Consider the following 21,583-nt stretch of genomic DNA (forward strand, 5'->3'; position numbering starts at 1 on the left):
AATGGGGTTTTTGAGTGCAGATGCCAGCCCATCCACCAAGTCACTGGTGATGCTTGATATCCACAGTTGTGGGAGGCAGATATGAATGTCAGTCATTCAAAATGGCACCTTTACCTTCTGGTGGAGTCATTTGACTAACCAAGCCAAACAAAGTCACCCCATTTGTAAGAGTCCTTGTGAATAGCCATATTCTACCTATATATAGCATAGGTGAGCTTCTTTTCACCTAAGATAGAAACATAGACGTCTTCAGCTGCTAAGCCTGATTTTAAACCCATGTTGCTTCTCGTGGCTGAAGTTAGCACCATTTTATTAAGTTGGTAGTGAGCTATAGCTGCCCCACTTTTCCTTTGTTCATCTATTGATCTAAACTAATCACTTAATTAGCCCAGACAAGACGTCTTCTACAGTGTTAAATAACTCCAGAAACCTACTGGAGATGCTTGAGTGGACCGATTGGATTTAACCTGCATTTCATTACCTGTAGACTAAGATATGTGAAATTCAGGGCCTGGAAAACAAGCTGGATTCTGTACTGGGAACAAATTGTGTTTAAATGTAGAAAAAATATCCCTTTCAAAGCTAGTGGTTTTCAAAGTGTGGGCCCTGACACATGAGTGTCAGCATCACCTGGGAACATGTCAGGTCTCACTCCAGATCTCTTGAATTGGAAACTCTGGAGGTACAACCTTGCAGTCCATTTTAACAAGCCCTCTCAATGATAGCAATGGAAAACTGCTGCTTTAGGCTGTCTCTCAAGGTTATGGACTTATTTTTGTGGGTCTACCTCTTAGCAGAAAGAAGAAAAAGGGGATAGGCAGGAAAAAAAATCAAAAAGGTGGGGGAATGAGGGCTGAGCAATCTGGAGGGAAGACTGTGTGACCTTGGACCAGCAGCCTGGGGGCTCATTGGGAATCTGAGAGAATTATTTCAGATTCTTCTTTAGGAATGGCATGGGATAGGGAGATGTTCAACTGTGACCAGGGTGACAGAATGCTCAGAGTGTGACCAAAATGCTGCTATATTGTAGAAGTGGGAGAGGACAGTGGGAGCATCTCCAGGTAACATAAAGAACACAGGAAAACCTCAATTGCTCTCAGAGGGCTTCCCCAGGATGAACACACCGAGAGTACTTAGTAAATGCTCACTGGCTTGACAAAGATTGAACCTTGGTGGCCTAGATTGGTTTTCCCCAGATAATGTTGATCTGGAAAAAGTAAGTGTGTTTATTAGGGCTGGTTTGTAGGGAAGATGAGGAATTACCCATAGGGTATCAACTGTGCCTTCTTGTCCTGTCTTCTGAGAAAAACTTGGCTTTAGAGGAAAGAGCTCCAGGATTTAGTATGGGAACATGTGTTTTTACTAGTGTGTGACCTTAAGCAACTCACTCACTCTGTATTGCAAGTTTCTCATCTATAGAAGGAGAACAGTAGTTACAGCCAGATGTTTTTGTTCAGCATTGCAGCGTGGGCACTTAATACATACAATACTTGGCATACAGTGGTGATTGGATAAATATTTGTTTAAAAGAAAAAGAGAAGAAAGAAGGAAGATGGTTGATTATTGTGATGCTTAAATAAAATAGTGCTTTGAAAATGCCTGACATAATGCTGGGTATAAAGATATTCTGCAAGTAGTATTCAGGAGGAGGAGGAGGAGGAGGAGGAGAGGAGGTAAAGGAGGAAGATGATAGGATTCAGAAAACCATCCTCCAGGCATCTAGAATTGGGCCCATATTCTTGCTGAAAATAGTCCTGCTCTTCCCATTCCTCTTCCCTTTGCAATCCATGGTTACTCCCCTTCCCAGTGACACCTTAGGAGCCATCTCACTTTTGGCTGCTGGACCCATAGCCTTCAATTTGATGCATAGTATAGTTGGTCAGATGTTTTCAGAAATGAAATGAACTGCAAGCGTGTGACCATGTTTGAGAGTTGGTGGTGGTGGTTATTGCAAGTAGGACTGATGAGGTTTCAATCCCTGTAAGTAATTATATGTTAATTATTTTTACATTGTTCTCTTTCTAGGATAGGTAATCATTAACCTTTTGGTTAACACATTTGCCTCACAGTCAGAGTAAGCATTTTTAGTAATGCTCTTCCTGTATATTATTAAGTTATAGAAATGTCATTAGTTGCTTTCATTTACATGATTAAAGGGATGCTCTAACCTTGAGAATGTTTAAATATTCCCTGCCTTTCCTTAACTATCCCTTTGCTTTGAACATCAGTACAAAGGACCAATGTACCAACTTGATAGTTCAGGAGAGAAACTGGGAATGGTACTTATTAAATGTGCTGAGAGCTCTTCACTATTGATGAATCTCCAAAAAACCTAGGCTTTGGAAATAAGACTTGAGTTCCCAAATCAACCTATTACCAACTTTGTGACCTTGATCAGGTTACCTAACCTTTCTGAAACAAATTTCCATATATATTGTACAGGGATCTCGTATGGATTAAATAAAATAACATTTGCAAATGTATCTACAATAAATATACAAGAAAAGTTTGTTTGTTTCTTTCACCAGTCTCTTGGGCAGTTATACCCATTAGCTGTAGACCACTGGAAGAAGTAGGTACTAAGTTTCAAGCTTGGATACAGAGAGGGATGGATGGAAGAGGTTTCTGTTTTATGAGACACACAGCTCCTTCTCACTATCTGAAAGAATTGATGGGATTGTGGGCCACCTGGGTGGCTCCTGATTTCAGCTGAGGTAGTGATCCCAGGGTCATGGGATTGAGCCCCATGTCAGCATGGAGCCTGCTTGGGATTCTCTTTCTGCCTCTTTCCCCTGCTTTCTCTCTCTCTCTCTCTCTCTCTCTCTCTCTCTCTCTCTCTCTCAAAACAAACAAACACACAAACAAAGAATTGATGTGGTTTAAGAAGTATTACTCTATAACTTTGGGTCAGCTGTGATGGAGACAATCATGGGGAAAGTTCCTTTCAAGCTCCTTACCAAAAAGAGTATCTTCTGCAATTTGGAATTTGATTGTAGATGGAACAGTAAAGATAAGGAGTGGGCCTAGAGTTTGAAAAGTGAGCACACAAAGATACATAGGGGACATTTTTCTCCAGAATGGTGTCATTACAGAGTGTGTCTTTGTGCTTTTGTCTGAGAAGCATAATGGAAATCGACTCCAATGTATACGTAGTTATCCATCATTAACCATAAAATTAGCATTTTACCAGCTCTTGAGCAAAAAAGAAACAACCTAGTGGGTTTTTGTGCACAAGAAGAAATGAGAGAGAAAAAGAAGGCTACTTCCAGGGACATGGTTCTTGCCTTTTGAATTCTCTACATACAGACCAGACCCACTTTAGCAGATGGGGTAATAGTTGGTTTTTCCCATATTTGTATCAGTAGGCTTTGTTAGTTCTTGAAACATCTCAAAAGGCACTGGAGACCGTTCTTTTTTATTTTTTTTTAATGATTATTTTTGAGAGACAGAGATAGAGCATGAGCAGGGGATGGGCAGAGAGCAAGGGAGACACAGAATCTGAAGGAGGCTCCAAGCTCCAAACTGTCAGCATAGAGCCTGACGTGGGGCTTGAACTCACAGACTTTGTGATCATGACCTGAGCTGAAGTCAGATGCTTAACTGACTGAGCCATCCAGGCACCCTGGAGACAGTTCTTAGTGGGTTATCATGCCTTCCAATCGGGCATGGGTTCATGGGACTGGCAAGGAAATAGAGCTTTAGGGCTGGCCTTCTACACCCTCAGCCTCCACAGCCTCCAAACCATGGCAGAGTTATAGGAAGATGCTGAATTGAGGAAATTCATGGGAGGGAGGGCAGAGATGAGGCTCCTCTAGGGTTTTAACTGGATAGACAAATTGGAAAACAAAACTGCTAGTAGGCTTATAGTATGACTCAACTCTCATCAGTGACTACGTGTTTATTCACTTCTTTGATTGAAAGCTGATGAGTAAAATGTGGAATTAGCCCCAAAGCAGGGGCCAGGCCTTCTGGTGACATTTGCTATTAAAATTGAGATGGAGTTGGTGTCTGACCTTCTGGGGATAAGAAAAATTGGCATTTTTAGGGCTCTTCTTTGGACCACAAATCATCAACCCTTGAGCTCAGGGAAATCACCAGTACTTGCCATCTTCCCTCACTGGTATTTTATCTTCTGAACACATCCTATTCAGATTGCAGTGCTTTTTTCCTTTCAGCTAAGAAAGAAGCATCTCAGACTACACTTGTGAATGAGTGGCTTTATCTCACAAAGACAGTGCCAAATGATTGTCAATAAATAGGGCTTTGGCAAAGACATGTAAGAAGGTTTGAAAGAAGATGTGTTGTCATACTCAGTCTGTTGGCTTATACTAGATAAGAAACAGTCAAAGACCAAATGTCCTAAGGAATGGGTTGGATGGTGCCCTCCCCTCACAAGATAGGTCCTTGTCAAATCCCTGGAATCTATAAATGCTTTCCTATTTTGAAAGAAGTGCCTTTGCAGATATAATTAAGTTAAGGGTATTAAGACCATGAGAATATAATTCTGGATTATTTGAGTGGGCCCTTAATCCAGTGACAAGAGTCTTTACAAGAGATACACAAAGGAGACAGAGAAGAGGAGGAAGGTGAAGACAGAGGCAGAGGTTGGGATGATGTCAAGGAACTCCGAAGTTTTGCCAGCAGTCACCAGCAGCTAGGAGAGATTCCCCCCAGAGAGTCTGGAGGGAGCAGGCCTTGCTGTATTTGGGACTTTGGACCTCTACAACTGTAAGGGGACACATTTCTATTGTTTTAGGCCACCCAGTTTGTGGTAATTTGTTGCAGGACTCATAGAAAACTAATATGCCATATATCGATGATGGTGTTGGGGTCAGGGAGTAGCCCATAAGCCAAGAGATTCTCAAGGAGGCTTTCTGTGGTTCTTTATAGCAGTGCCATTGCTGTGTTTTATTTTTCTTTATAAACCCAAATCTCCCCTTTTATTAATCTACCACTGGAAGGAAAGAACGCCCTTCTGTCATCTTTGCTTAAAAAAATTGACTATTATGGGCAAGAGGCGTTCTTCCTCAACCAACATCAAGAGCTTTTCCATTCCCTTTCGTTACATTCCTAGCACTCAAATAGCCAGTCCAACGTGTCTGATCACCTCATTACATGTTTATTAGTTTCCTGAAGCCCATTTTGCCATCCTAAGCTCTTTCAGCTCTGCCTCTCTACACCCAAGGCAGGAAGAGAATACAACCGAGGAAAGGTTATGTGTTTCTTGTTCTGTTTTGTTCGTTACCAAAATGGAAACTCTCTAAATCTTATCTCAGCTTTAACAAACCTTTGGTTACAGGAGGCATGGTAGTTCTAAAAGATCGACTTCCTCAGTTATGCCTTTCAGAGGCCCCAAAATATCAATTTTTAAGTTACCCAATGCACAAGATAAATATTTTAACCACCATTTTATTTCCGTCCAGGCCAAGGGACAATTTAGAAAAGGTTCTATTCTAAGTGCATAGCCCAGGAAGTATGGAAGGGCTGCCGATGCTGTTGTTTTGAAGTTAGCCTGTCAGTCATGGTGATTGAAACATAACCCCGATGGCTTCCACAAGTGGAATAAAATGCTTCGCAAAAGGTTGCAGAATTGTAGGATGTAATAAAGTCTGCTTAGCTTCATTTCCAATGCCGCAGAGTCCTAGAGAACGAGGCCCATTTCCGTATGCCTTGGGATTTGTTCAAGTTACTTTTGCGCCTGGAGATGACAGAACATAAAAACAGACATTTAGTTAGAACCAATAGCTTTTTTTGAGTTATGGCAATAAAAAAAAATGTAAGTTTGCTTACTGCTAATCTGTTAGATTGCCACTGACAATTTACAAGAAACCATAGAGATGTGGGCAGAATGTGTGAAATAGTTGGATCCCAACCTTGCTGATGCCTATATTCCCTGGATCCCCACATTTTCTGTTCACAGCCCACACTCATGTCCCAGAGGTCAGCTACATGGTCTCTTAAGAATCTATTTTACAGACACAAGACTTATATACAAATGAAGCCAATTCAGACCTTTATTAATTAGGTAAGAATAGATTTTCAAACATAAATGTTTCAGAATTACCTGGTGCACTTGTTAAAAACACAGATTTCTCGAGTCTGTCCACCACATTCTGACTCAGCAGGTCTAGCGAGAGGCCCAAGAATCTGTGCTTTTTAACGAGCTCTCCATAAGAGTCTGAGATTTGGGGAATTATTGAGCTAGTGTGTAGCAGGCAGAATTAGTTTTGCTTCAAGGCTAAGTTACGTTAAGGATTTGGGTAGAACTAAAACAAATCATTTCTACTCATAAAATAGGAAACGGGGTTAATCTTAGAAAGAAGAGAATCCCTGTATCATAGAAATATGTTTCATAGCTCTGGCATTCTCCCTCCACCCCAAAGGAGAACCTGTTGAAGCTTTGGCTTCTGGGCCTTAATTATTGGTATCACTGAATGAGGGTGGTCAGGAACTGGGCAAGGTAAGACTACTAGCTTGGAGGACACCGGAAAAGGCACACAGTTATAGGAAAGAGAAAAGGGCAGAGGAAAGATGAGGATTTCACGGGATAGATTCCATAATGTTGGGGGAAGACTGAAATAAAGGGTCCTGGGATATGTTTGGGGCAGCTACCGTGTATGTGATATAGGAAGGAGTTTCGAGGAACTTTGTTGAGAAGCACAGATGGACTTCCCTTTGATGTTTTCAATAGACTTCGGTGTAGATTGACATCACTTTTCACTTACTGTTTGCTATTGGTCTGCTAATTGGATGGCTTTGTGTGCAACATTGCAGACACAGACCTGGGTGGCTGAGCCGCAAAGACTCAGCTTTCTGCTAGGTCCAGTGTGTAGTGAGTTTAAGGGTATCCCCAATATGGGCTTGTTCAGCCCTACCTGGCACATGAAGAGAGTTTTTAGTGAGTCTAACATTATACTTTGCCTATAAGTACATAACAAGGTCAGCGAGCGAAGGGCAAACAGGGCATCCCTTTGGAATTACACCTCATTCCTTCCAGGACCCAGAACATAGAAGCCTAACCACTTCTGCTTCAGCCTTCACATTTGAGCTCAGGATCCACTGCCCCCCACCTTTACTGATGTGTGTGAGGGGTGGAAAGTGGGGTGTATGTACCATTCAGTTTACAGTCCCCCAACTCTAAAGATGGGGGCCTGTCTGATCTCTATGATATTGGGATCATTCTCTATTGTGCCCAGCACCACCCATCTTGTCTGGACATACAGGTCATCTCCCGATCATTCATCATTGCCCTTGTCCTTGAACAATTATTGACTTTGAGTCAGAGGCACCTGTGCAGGCCTGAAAATGGATGTGCCCTTTCTTTTCTCCGCCTCACCTGTCTAGGGCAGATTTATGTCCTAGGAGAAGTTTCCCTCAGCTTTATTTTTGGTCTTGAACGTTGTGGCCCCATGTTATTTGCTGCAACCGCCCTCCCAGATACCAACCCTGTAATTTTCGAATCTCCGCGGAAGCCTCTATCTGTACCTGAGCAGGCTTTCTACTTACAATGCTTCTGTAACACATCCCTCACACAGCTCTGGCATCCAAACCATGTGCCTAGCTTCTGAAAGCTCTGTGTTCAGCAGTTCCTTTTCTTCAACTAGCCTGGAAGCTTGTGGGAGGCAGAGTTTGCTTCTCCTGCCGGAGCACAATGAGTGAACATGTTGGGCTTTGAGGAGGCTTGGGTCTGAAGTCCAGCCTCATGACTGGCTGGCTCTGTGTCTGTAGGCAGACCAAAACATGCCTGGCCTGGGTAGGAAGAGGACTGAGTCAGTTAATACACGCAAAGCCCTTCAAGCAGAGCCTAGGGCACTGTAAACACTAACAATAGCCTCTATTATAGTCATTATCATTTTTTATTCTCTGAATTGCGTTGGGAAGCAAGTGAATGTCAGGTGCTTAGCTACGCAGAAAGAGATTCAGTCTCATTGTTGGAGAGGGTGTATTTGGACAAGGTACTCATCTTCCCATATTCTGGTGGGATGTCGTATAGTATGTGCCCTTCGTGTGCCTAGTACCCTTCAATATTACCTTTAGACAGTGGTATTTTTCAATGCTGCTTGGGTATATCGACATATGTATTTATCGAAGTGTGAGTAAGACTCTGAAGAAGTGCAAGGAGGTGAATAATGGTAACCTCAAGGCACTTCCCGCCCATGTGGGGAAACACACTGCACAGGATGCAGCAATGCAATAGATAATTGGCCAGGCAACCAGTCCAGAAAATGTGGGCTTCTGGAGTTCCAAGATCAGAGAGCATGAGCCCAGAATGTGTGAAGTTTGACTGGTTGCCATGAATGTGTGCTTTTCAAATATTTCTTCATCTCTAATCTAGTGGCAGATGAACTGAGAATGTCCCCATTCCCCGCAAGGCCATGCTTGAGAGATAATACAGAGTATTATAAAATTCCTATCAGAGGTTTATTTTGCAGGGTAGGGGATAAAGGTAGAAGGGAGGCATTGTGACTCTGGACAGTCGAAGAGGTTTTTAGAAAGAGGAGCTTCAAATTTGGAAGGGAGTTAAAGCTGCCTGATGGAGAAAGATTAAGTTTTGAGTAAGGTTGACCACATGGTGTGCGCTGTAATATTCTCTTCCATCTCTCCCTGGACAATTCGGGGAAGCCTTGTAAGTTAATTTGCATTTTGTTGTCATGATATAGTAAGAAGCAGAGGTATCAAAGGGATTCCCCTGGGTTATGAATGGAACCATACTGACTTCTCTTTGAACACACAGGTGTCATCAGGCTCCATAAAGTTTTTCTGCACAAAATTCAACAGATCCATCCAACCTCTGAGTGCATTCAAGGAAACATCTTTTGACCAGTGTGTCAGTGAAGGAGGCTTCTACCTCTTACTCTATCCTGCCTACACTCTGATGGGCCCAGAGGAGGAATTTCTGCTTTGAAGCTAAGAAAACAGATCAAAGTCTCTCTCTTCTGTAGGTGAACCTGGAAGGGAGCTGGCCACAGTTAATCTGACACAATGCAAAGGAACATATGGAGCCACAAAAACTCCACACACCTTCCTTCTGTTTCTTGAAGATCATGTTTCTCAACTTAGCTATTCACTGGAATCACCTGGGAAAGTCTAAAAATAGACATGCCTCTATCTTATCCCTCCCCCCCACCCTGCCCCCATGATTCTGATCTAATGGGTCTGAAGTGTGGCTTGAACCTCTGGGGAAAACTCATGGACTGTGAAAGCAAAGAGTTCCAACCCTATTTCCTTTCTGATTCAGTTCCAAAGTGTGCTCCTGTAAAATGCTCCAAATGCCTCCAGGCAAATCGGATGCTGGAGACAAGTTTCAGTAGATTTCAGATGTGAACATCCAACTTCTCCTCAAGTTGTCTGCTGCACTCTTAGCAGGGCCACACATACTGGGCAAGTGTTGTCCTTCAAATGTAGTAGTTTTTGCCCATGAAGTTAAATAAAATGACCTGTTGCATCCATACCAGGGATGCCACAGAAGTGGTTTTAAGGCAAAGTAATCACACACACCAGCAAAACAAAGCCTTGAGACACCAACATAAAATTCCTCTGTAACAAGTTTCTTCTTTTAAAAGTACTTCTTAGTTCCTAGCAGACTAGAGACATAGGCATAGAAAGTCATTCCGCTCACACCAAAAACAAGAGGAGCAATTTTCTACGGGCAGGCACCTCTGACCTCTGCTTTTCAGCTTTTTTTAATAAACTGGTCTCAGAAATTGGACGACAAAAGCTGCTGGTGGCAATCTCTTAGAGTAAGTGGGTAAAGGTGAAGCTGGGTGGGGGGCAGGGAATGGCAAGAACAGAAAGCCACTTTGATTAGTTAACTCTCAGGCAATGCAGTTATTCCTCCATCTCGAGATAGAAGGGGTTACCCCCAAGCACAGTGGCCAGAAACCCAGCGGTGTGAGAGGATAGACTCCTGAGCAGGGTGACATCACACCAAGTTTCCTAACTCAAAACCATCCCTCTGTGGTGTGCCACATAGGCTGATTAATAACAACTTTCTGCAATGAGAAGGTGTGACTTGACTTCCCCTTAAACGGGGACCATCCCCCAGGCCTGTGTTCGTAAGTCCTTGAGGGTACAGAGAGCAGCTCCAGGCAGCGTGTGGCCAGCCCCACACAGGAGGGGAGATGCGGTTCACTGGCTGTCCTTTATAGAGTGGCCATAGACTCGGCATTGTCACTTTTCTCTTTGAAGGGATAAATCAAACACTAAGAACCACAAACACACAAGAAAGACACTGGCCAAGCTTGTAGCTGTGAGTGATTTACGGAGACCCCGCAGGGCTCAGCACTTCCTTTATCCCACTGCCTCCTGGCAAGTGGAGCTGGGGAGGCTTTGAGGCTTGATGGTGGGAGTGAGGGGGCAGAACACAGTAAACCCGCTGCTGGAAAATTCATGGTACTCGTTGAGCATTTTCCTGTTGTCCCACTTGAAACCAGTGAGGCCTCTGTCTTGTACGTTTGTCCCTTTTCCATCCCCTCCCCTGCATCTGTACCGAGAAGAGTCTCCTTAAAAGGCTTTCTCATTCTGAGGGAGCTTATGAAGAACAGGCTTTATTTGTCTCTAAATCTTCAGCTGATATTACTTTTCCCAGAGACTCAGTTGAAATGAAAAAGGATTACTTTATATTTACTTGCGTCTTTCATGAGAGAAACTAATTTTGAGGAAGAAAGTCCCTACAATGTGAAATACTTTCCCTTCTTTCAAACTCTCCACAGGGGCAAAAGGAAAGCTAAAAGGTACACATGCTTTGTCATTTACTTTGTCTGACAGCTTCTTCTTATCATGCTTTGGAGGGTGACCTTCCTACAGCATATTCCTTCGCTCTATTCCTGCTCTCCTGTTATAATAGAATTTTAGAGCCAAGTATGGAGCAGGCTACCTTTGATAATTAATGGCTCTGAGAGTTTGCTGAGTGTGTTATTTAATTAATGGCACTTGTGTCTGGAGTGTGTACAACTCTGTGGTTGAATAAAAGGTGTATTTGCTGAGGGATTATAGACAAATACTCCAGGATCATCACATAGAGAATTTGTCAGGGTTCAGCACATTTAGCAACCTAATGGGGTTATTATATTTTTTTGTTCTCTGCTCTTTAAAAGGTACTGATGTTGATATAACTCTGTTACTTGTGCATTGTGTTTGAGTTTAGATTACAATCCTCCCAAACTCCTTAGGCTAATGGATAAAAAATCTATTACGTGGAATGGGGCCTTTCATAAAAAAAAAAAAAAAAAAGAAAAGGAAAGAAATCTTTAATGCTGTATTTTGAGAATGAAAGTGATGGTTAAATAAGTTATAGTGTGCTTCACCTATCCACAACTGCAAGGAGACTAACTTGAATTATATTCAAGTTCTACGTGGGACCAAAAACTGAAAAGTTGAAAACTAGCAAGAAAACACAGAGAACATTTCCATGCAAAGATGTCAGCAGTTCATACAGGGAAATCTCTACGGATCTATCTCTACTGTATTCAGATACAGGGGCACCTGGGTGGCTCAGTGGGTTAAGCATCCAGCTTTGGCTCAGGTCATGATCTTGCGGTTTGTGGATTTGAGCCCCGCATTGGGCTTGGAGCTGACAGCTGGGAACCTGGAGTCTGCTTCAGATTCTGTGTCTCCCTCTCTCTCTCTGTCCCTTCCCAGCTTGTGCTCTCTTTGTCTCTCAAAAGTAAACATCTATGTGTATACAGACAGAGGCTTCAAATAATAAGGGTCCAGTTTTAAGCTTGTATTGTCACTCTGTGTGCCTAGACAAGTTATATCTGCTCCCTGGAAACACTGTTCCTTCCTTTGTAAAACAGTAGATTTGACTCCCTTCTAGCCCAAAGATGCTCAGAGTCTCTGGTTTTTTCAGTAGGAACATGAAAGCTGACTGTCCCACTGATAGAAGAGATAGCTAATTGCTCACTTTTAGGACTTGAGATTTTTTTTTTTCTTCAGCAAAGGGATTCCTTGCTGGGCATAAATGTGCCTGGCAAGAGGATAAGAACACTCACCCAATCTCCAAAGCCCAGTCAGGTGGTCTAGGGAACAAGATTCAAGCCAGGAGCCTGCCTTCTTCCCCACTCCATCCTACCAGAGGCCTCCCCTATCATGGCAGACAGTGGAAACAGAGGCACCTGCACAACAACTTCAATTGGAGTAAGGAAAGAGGCCCTGAAGGCTGTGCTCAGCAGCTTCTCCCCCTCCCCCCTCCCCAGGGTGGAAAGGGAAAGCCATCTGTCCTGAGCACCTATCAGTCAGCTATTGTGATAAGGGGTGTCCGGTCTTATGTATAGAAACCAAATTTACTCTTCACCTCAGCCCCATGAGGTAGGTATCATAACCCTAGTTTTTCAGCTGGGAAAGTGTCACATAGTAAGTACAAGATTGGGACCAGATGTGCTTACTTCCAGAGCTCAACCTCTTCACAACTGCAGGGGCCAATATGGTAGCCACTAGCCACATATGGCTAATGGGCATCAAAAAATGTGACTTGAGATGTGCAGAAAATACAAAATATCTCCTAGGCTTCAAAGACTTACTCTAAAAAAGGAATGTAAAATAGCTCAATCATTTTTTTATATTATGAAAATATTACAATGATAATATTTGGATATACTGGGTTAAATATAACATAGTATTAATTTTTTTAAGTTTATTGAGAGAGAGAGAGTGCAAGCACATGAGCAGGGGAGGTGCAGGGAGAGAGAGAGAGAGAGAGAGAGAGAGAGAGAGAGAGAATCCCAAGCAGGCTCTGTGCTATCTGCGTAGATCCCAACATGGGGCTAGAACTCAGGAACTGAGATCATGACCTGAACAGAAATCAAAGGATTAAAGGATTGTAATCTCAACTCATTTCCTATTTCAATATATTCATTCTTGGGTGAATTTGCGGGTGTTGATAGGTATTTTAAGAGTCATAGTCAACAGAAGTTATATTTTTAACTGCAATATCACAAAAGCTTACCCAGAATGAGGGGAAGGTGTTAGGTTTGACTGAAAATACTTTCCTTTAAAATTTTTGCACTACATTGCGTTTCCATCAAGTCTCATTCTTTTAAAGGATTAAAGAAATTAAAATTAACCACACACAAGATCTTCCACCTTAAAAGAAAAAATTGCCTGGAGAGAAAACAGATCCTTGAGAAGAGAGTAATAAAGCAGGACTTTGATAGGGGTGTCAGAGATAAATGCTGATTTTGCTATGGTAGGCATATTCCTTGTTCCAAGTTGATAACTCTGGAATCTGTGGAGCCACCAGAGAGATTGGATAAGAGAGTGGGGTAGCGATCTAAGAGCAGCCTAGAGCTCAACAGTGCCAAGATTGGCTTCTGTCTGTGAGAAAGCTGCCTCTTTCTATAGCTCTAACTCTAGCTAATCATTTCTAATTAAAAAATGATTCAAGCAATATCATGGGCTTTCACTTCTTCAAAGCAATACCACACTGTCAGTTTGCAGCTTAAAGTGCCAACAGTTCTAAACTTTTTGTGGGCCTCATTGGAACAAGATGTAGAGCTTTAGCAGAGGGAAAATTGCTAAGAACATCTAATTACATTCAAAGCCATTTTTACCTGTCTTAAAGGAATGGAAATGATCTGCCAGTTTTTATAGACCTTCTTGACCTAAAGATATCTGCTGGCAGAAAGAGAATCCTCAATTGGGTTCTTTTAATGCTTTAATTATTACATGATCTATCATTTTACGCACTGACTCACACACTTTGAAAAATCTCTTAAATACGCATTAAAATTGATTGGCTAATCCTAGACCATGGGGTGGCTCTTTGGAGGGCATGTAATTGTGTGTGGGCATGGGGGTTAGGCACAAGTGACACAGAGTCAACTACTTTATGGTGGGATAAGGTAGAGAAATCAATTTGGTCACAGGTACTGTTGACATTGTACTGCTGACTTGCACAGAACTCAGTTACATGCTTGCATGTTCTTGAATCAGTCTTACTGCTTTGGAGTCACCATCATTTCCTCAAGGGTAGGGATATACTTCACCTTCTATGCCTCAGTGTTTGGCTCAAAATGGGATCTCAATAAACAGTTGGTGATTGAGTCCTAGAACCTCAAGGTTAAGAGGGTCCTCTAGGAAGCAGTCTGTGCTCCTATTGAGCCAGGGCTCTTGATGGCAAGTAAGGAAACCCCAGTTCCAATAAGCTTCTGGGGAAAAGTGACATAATTACTGACCTTTTAACTGTGAAGGGTAGGGGCTTCTCCTGCATTACAGTTCTCCAAATGGTGATCAGGATGACTGCCAGTAATCTCAAATATGCATCACCCCTTCAAGGGCTTCTCTATGTAGAGACACCAAAGGGTAGAGAACAACTCTACTAAGCTGAGGGGGGTAACATGCCCAGACTGTGGCCAGTGGATGAGATTGGCAGTTCCAAATTCCAATGTCTGCCACACCCCATCCTATTTTCTGCTTGAATCTCTCAACAAGCTTTTCAGTGTTTTGAAATCCAAGAGTTAATTTCAGACTCTTGGTGAAAACCCTATCTTGAGAGGAAACCCTAACTGAAAGGTCTTGAATGGAGCCATTGGGAATCCTCATTGATCCCAGGAATGGAACATCTAATACATTATGGTCCAAGGTTGATTAGCTTTGATTCACTCCTGCTCACCAAATGCAATTTTGGCTTTTAGGAAAATACTCAGTCTGTAACTTTGGCTGCATAGAGAGACGTGACAGTACTCTTTAGCAGAGTTGTGACAAGTGGATAAAATGCACTAGCACAGAAATCGTCAAATTCTGGCTCCTTTCTTGAAGTTAGTGAAGAAGCAAGAGTAAGTGGTGTCTTAAGCCTCAGCTTCATTGTATAATTTTTATTGTTAGTTAGCTAGGGTGTAAGTGGGGGAGGGAAGGATGTTTCTAAACAGAGACCCACCAATTTTACTGTGAAAGTAAGTGTGGGCTCCAGAGTCAGACTGCCTGCACTTGAGCCCTGGCTCTCTGTGTATAACCTAAGAGTCCTTGGGCAAGATCCATAGTGGCCATAAGCCTCCATTTCCACATCTGAAAATCAGAACAATGTCCACGGTTGCTGTGGGATTGAACTGAAATAAACCCTGTAAAGTGCTTGGTATAACTTGTCCATAATAAGCGTTCCATGAGTGGTATTGTTAAGAATCATTAATAATAACATGTCTTCTCTCTGGTGATCTCCATTACTTCCTGAAATCATGATCTTGTTGGCCAGTGTGGCCTCTTAAATTCAGGGAGATGGCCAAGAGGAGGAGAATAGACTCTCTGATGTAGGAGCAGAGTGTCTGTAAGGATTACATGCAACAATTATTCTTTTTTGTTTAAGTCTATTATGGAATAATTGGATATCCAGCCAGCAATTAGACGGTACGTTAAAGTCAATCTCTTCCTTCCTTTCATCTTTAAAATTTTTTATTTGATTTATTTTTAGTCCTTCTTAGGGTGAAATATAACATATACAGAAAAATGCAAAAGGTATATATAAATGTGCTATACATACATACATACACACACACACACACACACACACACGTATATATACACACACAGCTTATAGAATTAATACAAAACAAACACGGCTTGCCACCAGCAATGGCAAGGACTAGAACATTGCCTCCACCCTCCCACAAGCCACCCCCCATTTCCGTTCCCAATAACCACCCCTTTCCTGCCTTCCCCATAAGGTAAACCACTGGACTGATTTTATGGTGATTGCTTCCCTGCTTTCCCTTATAATTTCATCCTCTGAATAACTGTATCTGTAAACACGATAATTTACTTTTGCCTGTTTTTGAACTTTACGTGAATGTGCACACATGTATGTGTTCTTTTGTGTTTCTGTTGCTCCACATTCTTGCAAACACTTGATATCATTCTTGCAAACTTTTGACTATTGTGGGTGTATAGTGATAGTTCATTGTGTTTTAAGTTTACACTTTCCTGATGGCGAAAGATTATTGGCCATTTTGATACCTTTCCAAAGTGCCTGTTTTAATCTTTTTGTATTTTCTATTGGGATGTTGACTTTTTCTTAATGATTTGTAAAGTTTCTTTTTTCTTCTTTAAAAAAAATCTCCTGGGTGCTGGTCCTTTGTTGGTTACATATGTGGCAAATACCTTCCCCTATTCTGTGTCTTGCCTTTTCTCTCTCTCAGTGGTGTCTTCTGATAAACAGAATTTACTTTAAGGTAGTCCAACTTATCAATCTTGTTTTTATGATAATGCTTTTTGTGTCCTATTTAAAAAGTCTCTCTCTATAGCAGGATCATGAAGATAGTCTCCTATATTATCCTCTAAATGCTTTATTGTTTTATACTTCCCATTTTGAAGTATAACCCACCTGGAATTGACTTTTGCAGAAGGTGTGAGGTAGGGTATAGTTTCATTGGTTTTCTAAATGGATATCCACTTTGCCCAGAGTCTTTTATTGGAAAGATTTTCTTTTCCACACAGCTCTGTGACTTCATTTTAAACATAAATCAAGTGTTCATATATGCCTGGATCTGGGCTTTGTATTTTGCTCCACCTGTCTACTTATCCTTGCATTGATACCTTGCTCTTTTACTTTTGTAGCCTTGTAATAAGTTGATATCCTGTAGAGTAAGCCCTTCTATGCATCTAAGTTGTTTTTTAATAGTCTCTGGCTACATTTCCACAAGCATAATTAACTTGTAAATTTTCGCCACCACCACCACCACTGCCACCAAAAATAGCCTATGGTCATTTTGGTCTGAGTTACGTTGAATTTACAGGTCAATTTGAATTGAGTCTTTATGAAATTGAGTCATTCATCTCTCCATTTATTTAATTATTTTTTTAAATGCGTCTTACTAATACTTTCTAGTTTTTTGTCTAGAAACTTCCATATCTTTATTCCTAGGCATTTGATTTCTGATATTAATACAAGTATCCCCTGCTTTTTGAAAATTCTCTTTCCACCACTTCACTTTGACAAAAGACCTACATTAGTACCTGTTTTTGCTAAAAGAAATATGAATTGGATTTTTGCTTTTATGAAAAAGGAAAAAAAGCAAAAATTGTGACCAGCCTGTGTTTTGCAATGAATACCCCAAGCAGGGAGAGCAGCCCACCAAGCTCCTTCTCAGGGAACTACACTCAGCATCTCAGCATCAAGCCACCATGGCCTTGACCTGTGTCTGTGAGCATCTGTGCTTTATCTCCATTTATTTTGTGCATCCATTAGCAAAATGTGTCCTGAAGTGATGTGTCTAAAAAAGCCTAAGAGAGTTTATTTTTGGGTCTGGGAATGCTCACAAAATTTTCCATATAATAACTTAATGGTAATTGCTTCTTTGCTTTACACCATTTCAGCTTACAAAAGGTTTCAAAGGAACACTCTACTTAGAGATAGTGGGGAAACCTGTATAAGCTAACTTCAAATTTTTTTTCATTTTCTAACTGTGTGGCTGTTATGGACTGAATGTTTGTGTCCCTCCAAAATTCATACATTGAAGCCCTAAACTTCAATGTGATAGTAATAGGTGGTAGGGCCTTTGGAAGGTAATCAGGTTTAGGTGAGGTCATGAGGATTGAGGGCCCCTATGACCTTATAAGAAGAGTAAGAGACTAAAACTTGTTCTCTCTCCTCCATGTGAGAACATAGTGAGAAGACAGCCATCAACAAGACAGGAAGAGGGTTCTTACCAGAACTCATCAGTGCTGGCACCCTGATCACACAGCTGCCAGAACTTGTGAGACATAAATTTCTATTGGTTATGCCACCCAGTCTGTGGTATTTTAGTAGCTTGTGCTAAGACAGTGGCTAACTTTAGTGTCTGACTTCTGATTTCAGCTCAGGTCATGACATCACGGTTTGTGAATTTGAGCCCCACTTTGGGCTCCACACTGACAATCTGTGGAGTCTTCTTGGGATTCTCTTTCTCTAACCCTCCTCTGTGTGCTCTCTCTCTCTCAAAATAAATTAAAAAACTTAAAAAAAAAGTTTAGAGGGAAGGGCCAACATGGCAGAGAAGTAGGGGGAAACCATATGTCCCATGTCTCTCAAATAAAGAAGCCAAAGGACTTTAAACACCAGGGCCTGGGAGGAAAAGAGACTGAATCTACTAGGAAGAAAATGGGAAAGCTAGAAAAAAGATAGAGCACTAATATAGCAGTGCTCACAGGTGCAGAGCACACAACAAGCTTTTAAAACACATAAGGGACAGAAAAATAGACATAATTATGAAATGAAAGAATTATCCTCAAAAAAACTCCAGGAAGTAGCGACACCTAACTAATTGATCAAAACCGATTTAAACAATATAACAGAACAAAAATTTAGAATAATAGTCACAAAATTAATCGCTGGGCTTGAAAAAAGCATAGAGGACAGCAGAGAATCTATTGCTACAGAGATCAAGGGACTAAAAAATAGTCATGATGAATTTAAAAAATGCTATAAATGAGGTGCAAAATAAAATGGAAGTGGCCACAGCATGGATTGAAGAGGCAGAGGAGAGAATAGGTGAATTAGAAGATAAAATTATGGAAAAAGAGGAAGCTGAGAAAAAGAGAGATAAAAATATCCAGGAGTTTGAGGGGAGAATTAGAGATCTAAGTGGTGCAATCAAATGGAACAATATCCATATCATAGGAATTCCAGAAGAGGAAGAGAGAGAGAGAAAGGGGCTGAAGGTGCACTTGAACAAATCATAGCTGAGAACTTCCCTGATCTGGGGAAGGAAACAGGCATTGAAACCCAAGAGGCACAGAGAACTCCTTTCAGACATAACTTGAATCGATCTTTGGCATGACATATCATAGTGAAACTGGCAAAATACAAGGATAAAGAGAGAATTCTGAAAGTAGCTAGGGATAAGTGGGCCCTAACATACAAAGGTAGACACATAAAGGTAATAGCAGACCTATCTACTGAAACTTGGCAGGCCAGAAAGGAATGACAGTAAATCTTCAATGTGATGAACAAAAAAAATATGCAGCCAAGAATCCTCTACCCAACAAGTCTATCATTCAGAATAGAAGGATAGATAAAGGTTTTCCCAAATAAAAACTGAAGGAATTCATCACCACTAAACCAGCCCTAAAAGAGATCCTAAGGGGGATTCTGTGAGTGAAATGTTGCAAGGACCACAAAATACAAGAGACATCACTACAAGCATGAAGCCTACAGACATCACAATGACTCTAAACCCGTATCTTTCAATAATGACACTGAATGTTAATGGACTAAATGCTCCAACCAAAAGACATAGGGTATCAGAATGGATAAAAACAAAAAACAAAAAACAAACAAACAAACAAACAAAAAAACAAGACCCATCTATTTGCTGTCTACAAGAGACTCATATTATCATTTTAGACCTGAGGACACCTTCATATTGAAAGTGAGGGGATGGAGAACTATCTATCATGCTACTGGAAGTCAAAAGAAAGCTGGCGTAGCCATACTTATATCGGACAAACTAGACTTTAAATTAAAGGATGTAACAAGAGATGAAGAAGGGCATTATATAATAATTACAGGGTCTATCCATCAGGAAGAGCTAACAATTATAAATGTCTATGCATCGAATTCGGTAGCCACCAAGTATATAAAACAATCACAAATATAAGCAACAGTATTGATAAGAATGTGGTGATTGCAGGAGAATTTAATACTCCACTTATAGCAATGGATAGAACATCTAGACAGAGAATAAAGAAACAAGGGCCCTGAATGATAAATTGGATCAGATGAACTTGACAAATAAATTTAGAACTCTGCATCCCAAAGCAACAGAATATACTTTATTCTTGAGTGCACATGGAACATTCTCCAAGATAGATCACATACTGGGTCACAAAACAGCCCTTCATAAGTATACAAGAATTGAGATTGTACCATGAACACTTTCAGACCACAATGCTATGTAACTTGAAATCAACTACAGGAAAAAGTCTGGAAAACCTCCAAAAGCATGGAGGTTGAAGAACATCCTACTAAAGAATGAGTGGGTCAACCAGGCCATTAGAGAAGAAATGTAAAAATATACGGAAACAAATGAAAATGAAAATACAACAATCCAAACACTTTGGGATGCAGCAAAGGCAGTCCTGAGAGGAAAATACATTGCAATCCAGGCCTATCTCAAGAAACAAGAAAAATCCCAAATACAAAATCTAACAGCATACCTAAAGGAAATAGAAGCAGAACAGCAAAGACACCCCAAACCCAGCAGAAGAAAAGAAATAATAAAGATCAGAGCAGAAATAAACAATATAGAATCTAAAAAAACAGAGCAGATCAATGAAACTAAGAGTTGGCTTTTTGAAAAAATAAACAAAATTGATAAACCTCTAGCCAGGCTTCTCAAAAAGGAAAGGGAGATGACCCAAATAGATAAAATCATGAATGAAAATGGAATTATTACAACCAATCTCTCAGAAATACAAGCAATTATCAGGGAATACTATGAAAAATTATATGCCAATAAACTGGACAACCTGGAAGAAATGGACAAATTCCTAAGCACCCACACACTTCCAAAACTCAAACAGGAAGAAATACAAAATTTGAGCAGACCCATAACCAGCAAAGAAATTGAATCAGTTATCAAAAATCTCCCAACAAATAAGAGTCCAGGACCAGATGGCTTCCCTGGGGAATTCTACCAGACACTTAAAGCAGAGATAATACCTATCCTTCTCAAGCTATTACAAAAAATAGAAAGGGAAGGAAAACTTCTGAACTCATTCTATGAAGCCAGCATTACTCTGATTCCCAAACCAGACAAAGACCCAGAAAAAAAGAGAACTACAGGCCAATATCCCTGATGAGTATGGATGTAAAAATTCTCAACAAGATACTAGCAAATCAGATTCAACAGCATATAAAAAGAATTATTCACCATGATCAAATGGGATTCATTCCTGGGCTGCAGGGCTGGTTCAGTATTCACAAATCAATCAATGTGATACATCACATTAATAAAGGAAAAGATAAGAACCATATGATCCTGTCAAACGATACAGAAAAAGCATTTGACAAAATTCAACATCCTTTCTTAATAAAAACCCTCAAGAGAGTCGTGATAGAAGGAACATACTTAAACATCATAAAAGCCATTTATGAAAAGCCCACAGCTAATATCATCCTTAATGGGGAAAAACTGAGAACTTTCCCCCTGAGATCAGGAACACGACAGGGATATCCACTCTCACCACAGTTATTTAACATAGTGTTGGAAGTTCTAGCATCAGACAACAAAAGGAAATAAAAGGCATCACAATTGGTAAAGATGAAGTCAAGCTTTAACTTTTTGGAGATGACATGATACTATACATGGAAAACCCGATAGACTCCACCAAAAGTCTGCTAGAACTGATGCATTAATTCAGCAAAGTCTCAGGATACAAAATAAATGTACAGAAATAAGTTGCATTCTTATACACTAACAATGAAGGAACAGAAAGACAAATAAAGAAACTGATCCCATTCACAATTGCACCAAGAATCATAAAATACCTAGGAATAAACCTAACCAAAGATGTAAAAGATCTGTATACTGAAAACTATAGAAAGCTTATGAAGGAAATTGAAGAAGATACAAAGAAATGGAAAAACATTCCATGTTCATGGATTGGAACAATA

The 21,583-nt window shown here is 40.7% G+C and overlaps 1 protein-coding gene and 1 long non-coding RNA gene across 5 annotated transcripts in view; one reads left to right on the forward strand and one right to left on the reverse strand.

Annotated features, from left to right (window-relative positions):
- LOC124524833 (uncharacterized) overlaps positions 1-21,583 on the forward strand; it is a 353,057-nt gene that overhangs the window by 280,425 nt on the left and 51,049 nt on the right. The gene's annotated exons all lie outside the window — the stretch shown is intronic.
- FHIT (fragile histidine triad diadenosine triphosphatase) overlaps positions 5,051-21,583 on the reverse strand; it is a 1,417,053-nt gene continuing 1,400,520 nt past the window's right edge. For all 4 annotated transcript variants that reach the window (XM_047097252.1, XM_047097254.1, XM_047097253.1 and 1 more), the window contains one exon: positions 5,051-5,698. The gene's annotated coding sequence lies outside the window, so the exon portion shown is untranslated. The remainder of the gene's footprint in view (positions 5,699-21,583) is intronic.

This window comes from Lynx rufus, unplaced genomic scaffold, assembly GCF_022079265.1.
Source record: "Lynx rufus isolate CCGP_SWC_20201006 ecotype Redwood Valley unplaced genomic scaffold, mLynRuf1.p SCAF_4, whole genome shotgun sequence".
NCBI lineage: Eukaryota > Metazoa > Chordata > Mammalia > Carnivora > Felidae > Lynx > Lynx rufus.